Raw genomic sequence first — 8,856 nt, forward strand, 5'->3', positions numbered from 1 at the left:
AGGTAGGACTAACTAGCAATACATACCTGGGTGGAGAGACTGCTGCATTGATCTGGTACATCTTGTACCTAACATTCATTCCCGAATTGTGCAATCTAAGTTCCCTCAATATACTAACACCTCAGTTTCTTCATCTGTAAAATAATAATAATAAAATGCTTCTTCACCTACGTCCTAAAGAAATTGTCAATACCAAATTATATTTGAAAGGGCTTTGCAGGCTGGATGAGGTGGCCCATGCCTACAATCCCAGCACTCTGAGAGGCTAAGACAGGCAGATGACAAGGTCAGGAGTTCAAGACCAGCATGGTCAAGATGGTGAAACCTCGTCTTTACTAAAAATACAAAAATTAGCTGGGCGTGGTGGCTCACGCCTGTAATCCCAGCTGCTTGGGAGTCTGAGACAGGAGAATCGCTTGAACCCTGGAGGCAGAGGTTGCAGTGAGTAAGATCGTGCCACTGCACTCCAGCCTGGGCTACAGAGCAAGACTCTGTCTCAAAGAAAAAAAAAAAGATAGAGCTTGGCAAAATAATAAATAACTCTACATTTTTTTTTGTTTCACTAAAGCAAGAGACATATGGTACTGTAATACTTTTTACCTTTTTAGAAAGTCTATCTTCCCGACTGGTCACATTGGCTCACTCCTATAATCCCAGCATTTTGGGAGGCCCAGGCAGGTGGATCACGAGGTCAGGAGATCAAGACAAGCTTGGCCAAGGTGGTGAAATCCTGTCTCTACTAAAAATACACAAATTAGCTTGGCATGGTGGCACGTGCCTGTAGTCACAGCTACTCGGAATGCTGAGATGGAGAATTGCTTGAACTGGGACTCGGGAAGCAAAGGTTGCAGTGAGCCAAGATCGTGCCACTGCACTCCAGCCTGGGCTACAGAGTGAGACTCTGCTTCAAAAAAAGAAAGCCTATCTTCCCATAGATTAAAGTGTTTTTGTGTTGTTTAATAGAATGCAATTTATTTCTATAGCACCCCAAATGTCCCTAAGGAGAAAGGAATAAAAATAGATCACCTCATGAGAAATGTTTTACATTCCTTTTCGGCCTGAGTGACTTGATCATGTGCTTAAAACTCCAGTCACAGTGGTGATATCTTTAATTAAGAATTAGGAAACCCTGGTAGAGATTATGGGTGTGTGTGTGTGTGTGTGTGTGCACGTGCACGCACAAAAGGCACTTTTTTATTTTATTTTATTTGTTTTTTTTTGAGAAAGGGTCTTGCTCTGTCACCCATGCTGGAGTGCAGTGGTTTGATCATGACTCACTGCAGCCTCAACCTCCTGGGCTCAAGTGATCCCCCCACCTCTGCCTCATGAGTAGCTGGGACTACAGGTGCGCGTCACCATGCCCAGCTAATTTTTGTAGGTTTTATAGAGATGGGGTTTCACCATGTTGCCCAGCCTCGTCTCAAATTCCTGAGCTCAAATGATCTGCCCACCTTGGCCTCCTAAAGCTCCGGGATCATAGGTGTGAGCCACCAAGCCTAGCCAAAAAGACTCTTTTAAAAAACTTTGAAATGTTTTGGTTTTACCAAATTAGATCTCTTTTCACTTAATTTGTGCATATATCAGAGGAAATGTTACATTACAGAGGAAAACCCTAAAACAGTTCATTATATAGTTTTCTTTGACGGAAATAATGATATAAAAACAAAAATAATAAAAAAGCCATTGAAGGATTTTGGTGATGAAAGAATATTTTTATTATTATTTTTTTTTTTAAAAAGCCAGACATGGTGGTTCATCACTATAATCCTAGCACTTTCGGAGGCTGAGGTGGGAAGATGGCTTGAGGTTAGGAGTTCAAGACCAGCATGGGCAACATAACAAGATCCTAGCTCTACAAAAATTAAGAAAAATAAGCAAGACATGGTGATGCAAACCTGTTGTCCCAGCTACTTGGGTGGCTAAAGCAGGAGGATCGATTGAACCCCAGGAGTTCAGGGAAGCAGTGAGCTATGATCGTGCCACTGAACTGAACTCCAGCCTGGCTGACAGAGCGGGACTCCATCTGTTAAAAAAAAAACAAAAATCAATACCAGAACTGATTCATGGAATTTTGCAAAAAGATGCAAGAAGCAAAGGATTGTGCTCCTTTTGTGTATAAGAGACTAAATAAGACTTAAAGTGTTCCATACTTGTGGTTTGTTTCAGTTTTCACTATATTAGCGAAAACAGTGCAATTGGTAGATACACGGCTTTCATACAAAGTCAGCATTTATTGATTATTTTATTATTTTAACTGGCAAAGCAGTCAGGCAATATCTCTAGTGCTAATTGGACACTTTATTGAATATAGAGAATGTTCTAATCATTACACTTACAAGAAAAAGAACAAACCAATGAAACAGATTGCATTTGTCTTGGCAAATTTCATCTAATGATAGTATTTAATCCATGTGCAAAGGATTCCATTTTTTCCCAGAAATATGGTTTTAACCAGATCATCTAATAAACTGGATTTTATTTATCTCTCTTGCCTGAAACATTTTTTTATGTAATTAGAAAATTTAGTTCCTCAGTTCAAGAGAAACTGTAGCAGCTGATTAAAAATGCATGCCGCCTCCCTGTATCTCCGTTACTCGCTTTTTACCTGGGTCTGCTCACCCACGCAGGCACCCACACACACCTCTCCCTTTTTTCTCTCCTTGGCTCTGTATGATAAAATGGTGTCAAATATGTTTATGACCTAACCTTCTCTGATACAAACTATAAAGAAATCCTCTCTTTCTATGGCAATGCGACAACATGTAGCCCAAGGGGACAAATCAATTTGTTAGTAATTGCTCATTTGAATATTAGTGATAATTCATTCAACATCAACAATGAATTTTACAGCTTTCCCAGATTTCACATCTGCACAGTTATTTCTATTCCCTTGCTTAAATCATACAAAGGATTTAGAACCTGCAAGTATTGTTTGTTTTAAAGAAAATCTATTCATTTGAATGCCCTTTTGATCTGACCTTCCTTATTACAGTAATTTCTTATCTCGTCAGTCAGGGAATTTTCAGTGTTGCAGCAAGACTTTGTTATCATGTAAATCTCACTGACAGAGACCTAGAAAATATACAGACATGCTTTCCAATGCATAAACGCGCACATATATGTACACATGCAGTTTGAACAAAGTAGGTGAACAGAACATTCTGCTAAGGTCATTATCATCTATGAATTGGACTGCCTTGTAAATTACCTTGAGATATAAAGTAGAAACTACAGTTGGTAGTGGATTTTACAGCCTTTTTGTAAGATGCATTTTTAGGGCTACTATTAGTTACTCCTCTCTTTTTTTTTTCAACATTCAACCTTTGAGATTAGGTTCAAATAATCTCTTAACTGATAGGACAGAAGGTTATATTTTTAACTTGACTTGCCCAAAATGTGTTCATCAGTTACTTCTCTATGTACAACACAAACGAACCATGATGTGGGCGGGTTGCTCCTGTCAACTGTCTCACCATGCTGAGTACTGATGGAATAGGCTATTGTGATTGGTATTGATTGAAAGACGCTAGGGAGAAATTAGTAGCTGGAGTCTTGTTTTCTCCACTCTGTAGGCATGATCTTTGGCTATCTCTCCATGTGCACCACGAAACAAAGAGCTGAGTCAAATTCTCAGATAATTCAAATCAGCTGAGGCTTGCAGAGAAAGGAGCGTGAGCTGGGCAGATATGTCCAGTAGTGACAGCCACTCCAGCAAAGAGACAACCCACCCAGGAGCCTCACATCCTGTTATTCTAGAAAATGCTGTGCCTTAAGGTGATTTGGTTCCTGAACATGATTGGCTTCCATTTGAAACTCTCTGGAAGTCTACCTGAGGTTTATCTGTTTTATAAAATAAGCTTATTTAAATTGAGCACAATTTAATCTCATCTAGCCCACTTTGTTTTCAAGGGAAATTAGATACCACAAATATAGTATCAACTCAAAATTATTAGAGTGACAATAAAGAGCATTAGAAGTAATGGGGTCTCTCCCCTCAAGTCAATATTGTTCAGTATAAATGGATTTGAATCTTACCTCTCCTACTTACTAGCTATGTGATCCTGAGCAAGTTAAAATAAACAAAATCACAAAATACTTCCTAACACTTAGTTTGTTGTAAGAATTAAAGGGAATTACAAAGTATTTAATATACACACATATGTGAATGTGTATGAATGTCTATTCACATATTTATATGTGACAGTTATTTTTTATTTTTGTTTATAAATAAAAATTCTTTCATTCTTTTCCTCTTATTTCTTTATTTTAATGCCACACTATATGGGATATGTGATAGTTTTAAAACATGTCTGCAAATTCTTTAATTCTGTTCCCATTGACAGAAGAAGTTTGTGTCTTCTCCCTTTGAATCCATGTGGGCTTATCTGCTTCAAACAACCTAGTAGAATGGAAGTGATGCTGTGTGACTTCTGAGGCTAGGTTATAAAAGGCCATGTTGTTTGTGCCTTATTCACTAAAACATTCTCACTTGGAGTCCTGAGCTGCTATGTAAGAAGTTTGGCTATCCAGAAACCTCCATGATATGAGGAAGCCCAAGTCACATGAAGAGGTCATGAGTAGGCATTTAGTTGATGGGTTGGTGGTCTGTGCTGAACCCAACTTTTGAGTCATGCCAGCCCAGGCACCAGATATATAAGTAGAAAACCTGATGATTCTAGCCCTGAATTTGAGTCATCCCAGCTGTTTGAGATTTTTCACCTGAAGTTCCAGACTTTGTGAAGTAAAACTAGATTCTGTGAATCTAATAACATAATGTTGTTTATGTTACCAAGTTTGAGGCTGGGCACGGCAGCTCAGGCCTGTAATCCCAGCACTTTGGGAGGCCAAGGCACGTGGATCACCTGAGGTCAGGAGTTCAAGACCCATCTGGACAACATAGGGAAACCCTGTCTGTACTAAAAATACAAAAATTAGCTGGGTGTGGTGGTGGGCACCAGTAATCCCAGCTACTCAGGTGACTGAGGCAGGAGAATCACTTGAACCTGGGAGGTGAAGGTTGCAGTGAGCCAAGATTGTGCCACTGTACTCCAGCTTGGGTGACAGAGTGAGGTAAAAATAAAATTAAAAAAAAAAAAATTGAGGTAATTCATTTCTTAGATTATATCTATCCTAACTATCTGTCTGTCTGTCATCTATCTGCCTGTTTTCTGTCTATCTGCCTATCTATCTATCTAGCTATCCATCCATCCATCTATATCTTCTCCCATGGCCCATTCCTCATGCCAGGGAACATGGTTCATGCTCAACACATGAAAGTACGAGGACGCCAAAAAACATATTCTATTAGTAATGGCCAATAGTTTAGATTGAAAGTGTTCAAGGCCAGGCGTGGTGGCTCAAGCCTGTAATCCCAGCACTTTGGGAGGCCGAGGCGGGTGGATCACGAGGTCAAGAGATCGATACCATCCTGGTCAACATGGTGAAACCCCATCTCTACTAAAAATGCAAAAAATTAGCTGGGCATGGTGGCGCGTGCCTGCAATCCCAGCTACTCGGGAGGCTGAGGCAGGAGAATTGCCTGAACCCAGGAGGCGGAGGTTGTGGTGAGCCGAGATCGCGCCATTGCACTCCAGCCTGGGTAACAAGAGCGAAACTCCGTCTCAAAAAAAAAGAAGTGTTCACATTGAAATCAACAGTTGGGAAAGAAGCTGAGAGGTGCTGCTCTCTTGTAGGCAATATAATCTTTGAGTTCTGTATCTTATTATTGTCTTAGTAAGCTTGTGCTATCATAACAAAATACCATAGCCTGGATGGTTTAAATAGCAGATATTTATTTTCTGACAGTTTTGGAGGCTGAAGTCCAATTTCAAGGTGTCAGCATAGTTGGTTTCTGGTAAGGGCTTTCTTCCTGGCTTGTATATAGCTGTGTTCTCACTGTGTCCTCACATGGCAGGGAGAAAGATTGTTTCTTCTCATAAGGTCACTAACCCTATCCTGAAGACCCCACCTTCAGGACCTCATCTAAGCCTAATTCTCTCAAAGTCCTTATTTCTAAATACCATCACATGTAGGGGTTAGGGCTTCAACGTATGAATTCTGGGAGGACATAATTCAGTCTGTAGCAGCCATTTTGTCATGTGGAACTGTTTCTGGTACTGAGGCACTCAATTTCCACATCAGAAGTGAATATTGTTATATTGCTTTCTCAGTAAGCAACAATTGGGAAAAGTTTTAAAAATCTATGTCAACCCATGTGATATAGGGTTGATATAACTACTGTACAAAAAACTCCTATAAATGTATAAGAAAAGGCCAGCTATCTTAATAGTATGCCTAGGAAATAAAAAGCAAATCAGTAAGGGCATAATACAGAATATAAAAAACATATGCAAGTAAGTATGGGTAGAGATGCTAACATTTCTGGTGGTTAGAAAAATGCAATTTAAAATGGTGAGATACCATTTTTTCACTTCTTAGGCTGAAAAATATTAAAAAGTTATGCATTCAAAATAAGCAAAACTCTGCAGTATTTTTGCTTATAGGTGGAGGTAGTAGAAATACTTTTGAAAATAATCGAGGAATATTATACAAAATTACAATGTGCCTATCCACTGACCTCGTAAGTTTAGTTTCGAGAATAAATTGAAAATATAAATACCAGTATACGTGACTCTATGTATAGGAATACTTGCTATAGGATTGGTTGGAACAGGAAGAATTAGGGAAAAATAGGGTCATGATTTAACATATTGTATAACTATACTAAAGAATATCTTGCAGCTATTCAAAAGTATCAATTTAAACATTTTCAAAATCCTAATGTTTTCTAAAGAAAAAAACATTTTATGGCCAGGCACAGTGGCTCACACCTATAATCCTAGCACTTTAGGAGGCTGAGGTGGGTGGATTACTTGAGCCCTGGGGGTTTCAGACTAGCCCGGGCAACATCTTCACACAAAATGCAAAAATTAGTTATGATAGGGTACACCTGTGGTCCCAACTACTCAGAAGGCTAAGGTGGGAGGCTCACTCGGGCCCAGGAGACCAAAGTTGCAGTGAGCTATAATTGCACCACTGCACTCCAGCCTGGGCAACACAGCCAGACTCTGTCTCAAAAAAACAACAAAATTAAACCAAAACAAACAAAAACACCCAAAAAACTCCTACAATGTTTTATTTTATATGAGCATAGAGAAAGGAATGGAAGATTATATATCAAAATATAAAACTGGTTACTTCAGGAGGAGGTAGATGGGGAAGCCTATTTCTTTTCTTCCTTCCTTCCCTTCCTCCCTCCCTTCCTCCCTCCCTCCCTCCCTTCCTTCCTTTGTTCCTTCCCTCCCTTCTCCCTCCCTTCCTTCCTTTGTTCCTTCCCTCCCTTCTCCCTCCCTTCCTTCTTTCCTTCCTTCCTTTCTTTCTTTCTTTTTCTTTCTTTCTTTCTTTCTTTCTTTCTTTCTTTCTTTCTTTCTTTCTTTCTTTCTTTCTTTTTTTTCTTTCTTTTTCTTTTCTTTCTTTCTTCCTTCTTTCCTTCTCTCTCTCTCTCTCTCTTTCTTTCTTCCTTTTATTAGACAGTATCTCACTCTGTTTCCCAGGCTGGAGTGCAGTGGTACAACTATGGCTCAGTGCAGCCTCAACCTCCTGGGCTCAAAATATTCTCCCACCTCAACCTCCTAAGTAGCTGGCACTACAAACACCATGTTGGGCTAATTTAAAAAAACACAAGTTTTTATAGAGACAGAGTTTCCCTATGTTGCTCAGGCTGGTCTCAAAGTCTTGGGTGCAAGTGATCCTCCTACCTCAGCCTCCCAAACTACTGGGGTTACAGATGGGAGCCACCATGCCCAGCCTCATTTTTTTTCTTTGTAAGTTTCTATAGTGTATTTATCAAAACAAGCATATCTTACAGTAAAGCTGAAAAACATTTGACATCCTACAGCTTACTTAGGCACCCTACCATCTCATTTTCACCATGTATTTTACTTCTGCCTTTGAAAGCTTCTATTCTTTTATCCTTGATTGTGTATCTGATAAATTTTAGGCACCATGCCTTGTACTAGGAAATTTACAAAGAACAGTATTTGACCACAGCCAGTATCTAGAATTGCAGAATGTAGCAGGGCTGGAAGGAACTTGAGGATCTTCTCATCCAAACCTTTCATTCTATAGATGATGGAATTGAGGCCCACAGAGACTGACTTGCTCAAGGTTACATCATAGTGAATGACATTTCCATTCTGAATTTAGCCAATCACGAGATACATGAAATTCAGCCAAAATCAAACAGAAAACATCATGAAATGTAGTCATGAATCAATAGAACAACCAGTATTTGTTGGGAACTCAATTATTCCCTAGGCACTGAGTTCAGGACTAAGTGTCTGTCATGCTTCTTTAGATTCTGACTAATTTTTCAGTGCTTATTTTTATAGTAGCTTATATACAAAATTTGCATAAGAGATTGTAGCTTCTCTTTTCATGACTGTTCTTTCTCTTTCTCTTTTCCATTGCTGATTGCGATGTCAGTCAAGTAGCCTCTCCCTATAAAGTAAACTTAGTTAAGAGATAAATTTATCTAAACAGAATCTGCTATTGATTAGAAAAATCTGAATTTGTGCCACAGGATTTTCATGAAACTGTCCATCAGTTCCTAAAGCAAAGAGATCTATAAAAACTTGAACAAAAAATTTAAACTTTCCCATATGGAAGCAGAAAAATAATTTTTAATTAAAAATATGATTGTGTATTCTGAATAGAAGCTGGTCACTTTGGAAAATTGTGTAAAACCCAGAATTGCTCGAATTGTGAAAGGTCAGATGTTGTAAATGGGCAAGCCCACTGAAGGGACTGTTTCTATCTGATTTCACTTTACTTTTCACACTCTCTTGTCACTGAAGT

Source organism: Callithrix jacchus, chromosome 4 (assembly GCF_049354715.1).
Source record: "Callithrix jacchus isolate 240 chromosome 4, calJac240_pri, whole genome shotgun sequence".
Classification (NCBI taxonomy): domain Eukaryota; kingdom Metazoa; phylum Chordata; class Mammalia; order Primates; family Cebidae; genus Callithrix; species Callithrix jacchus.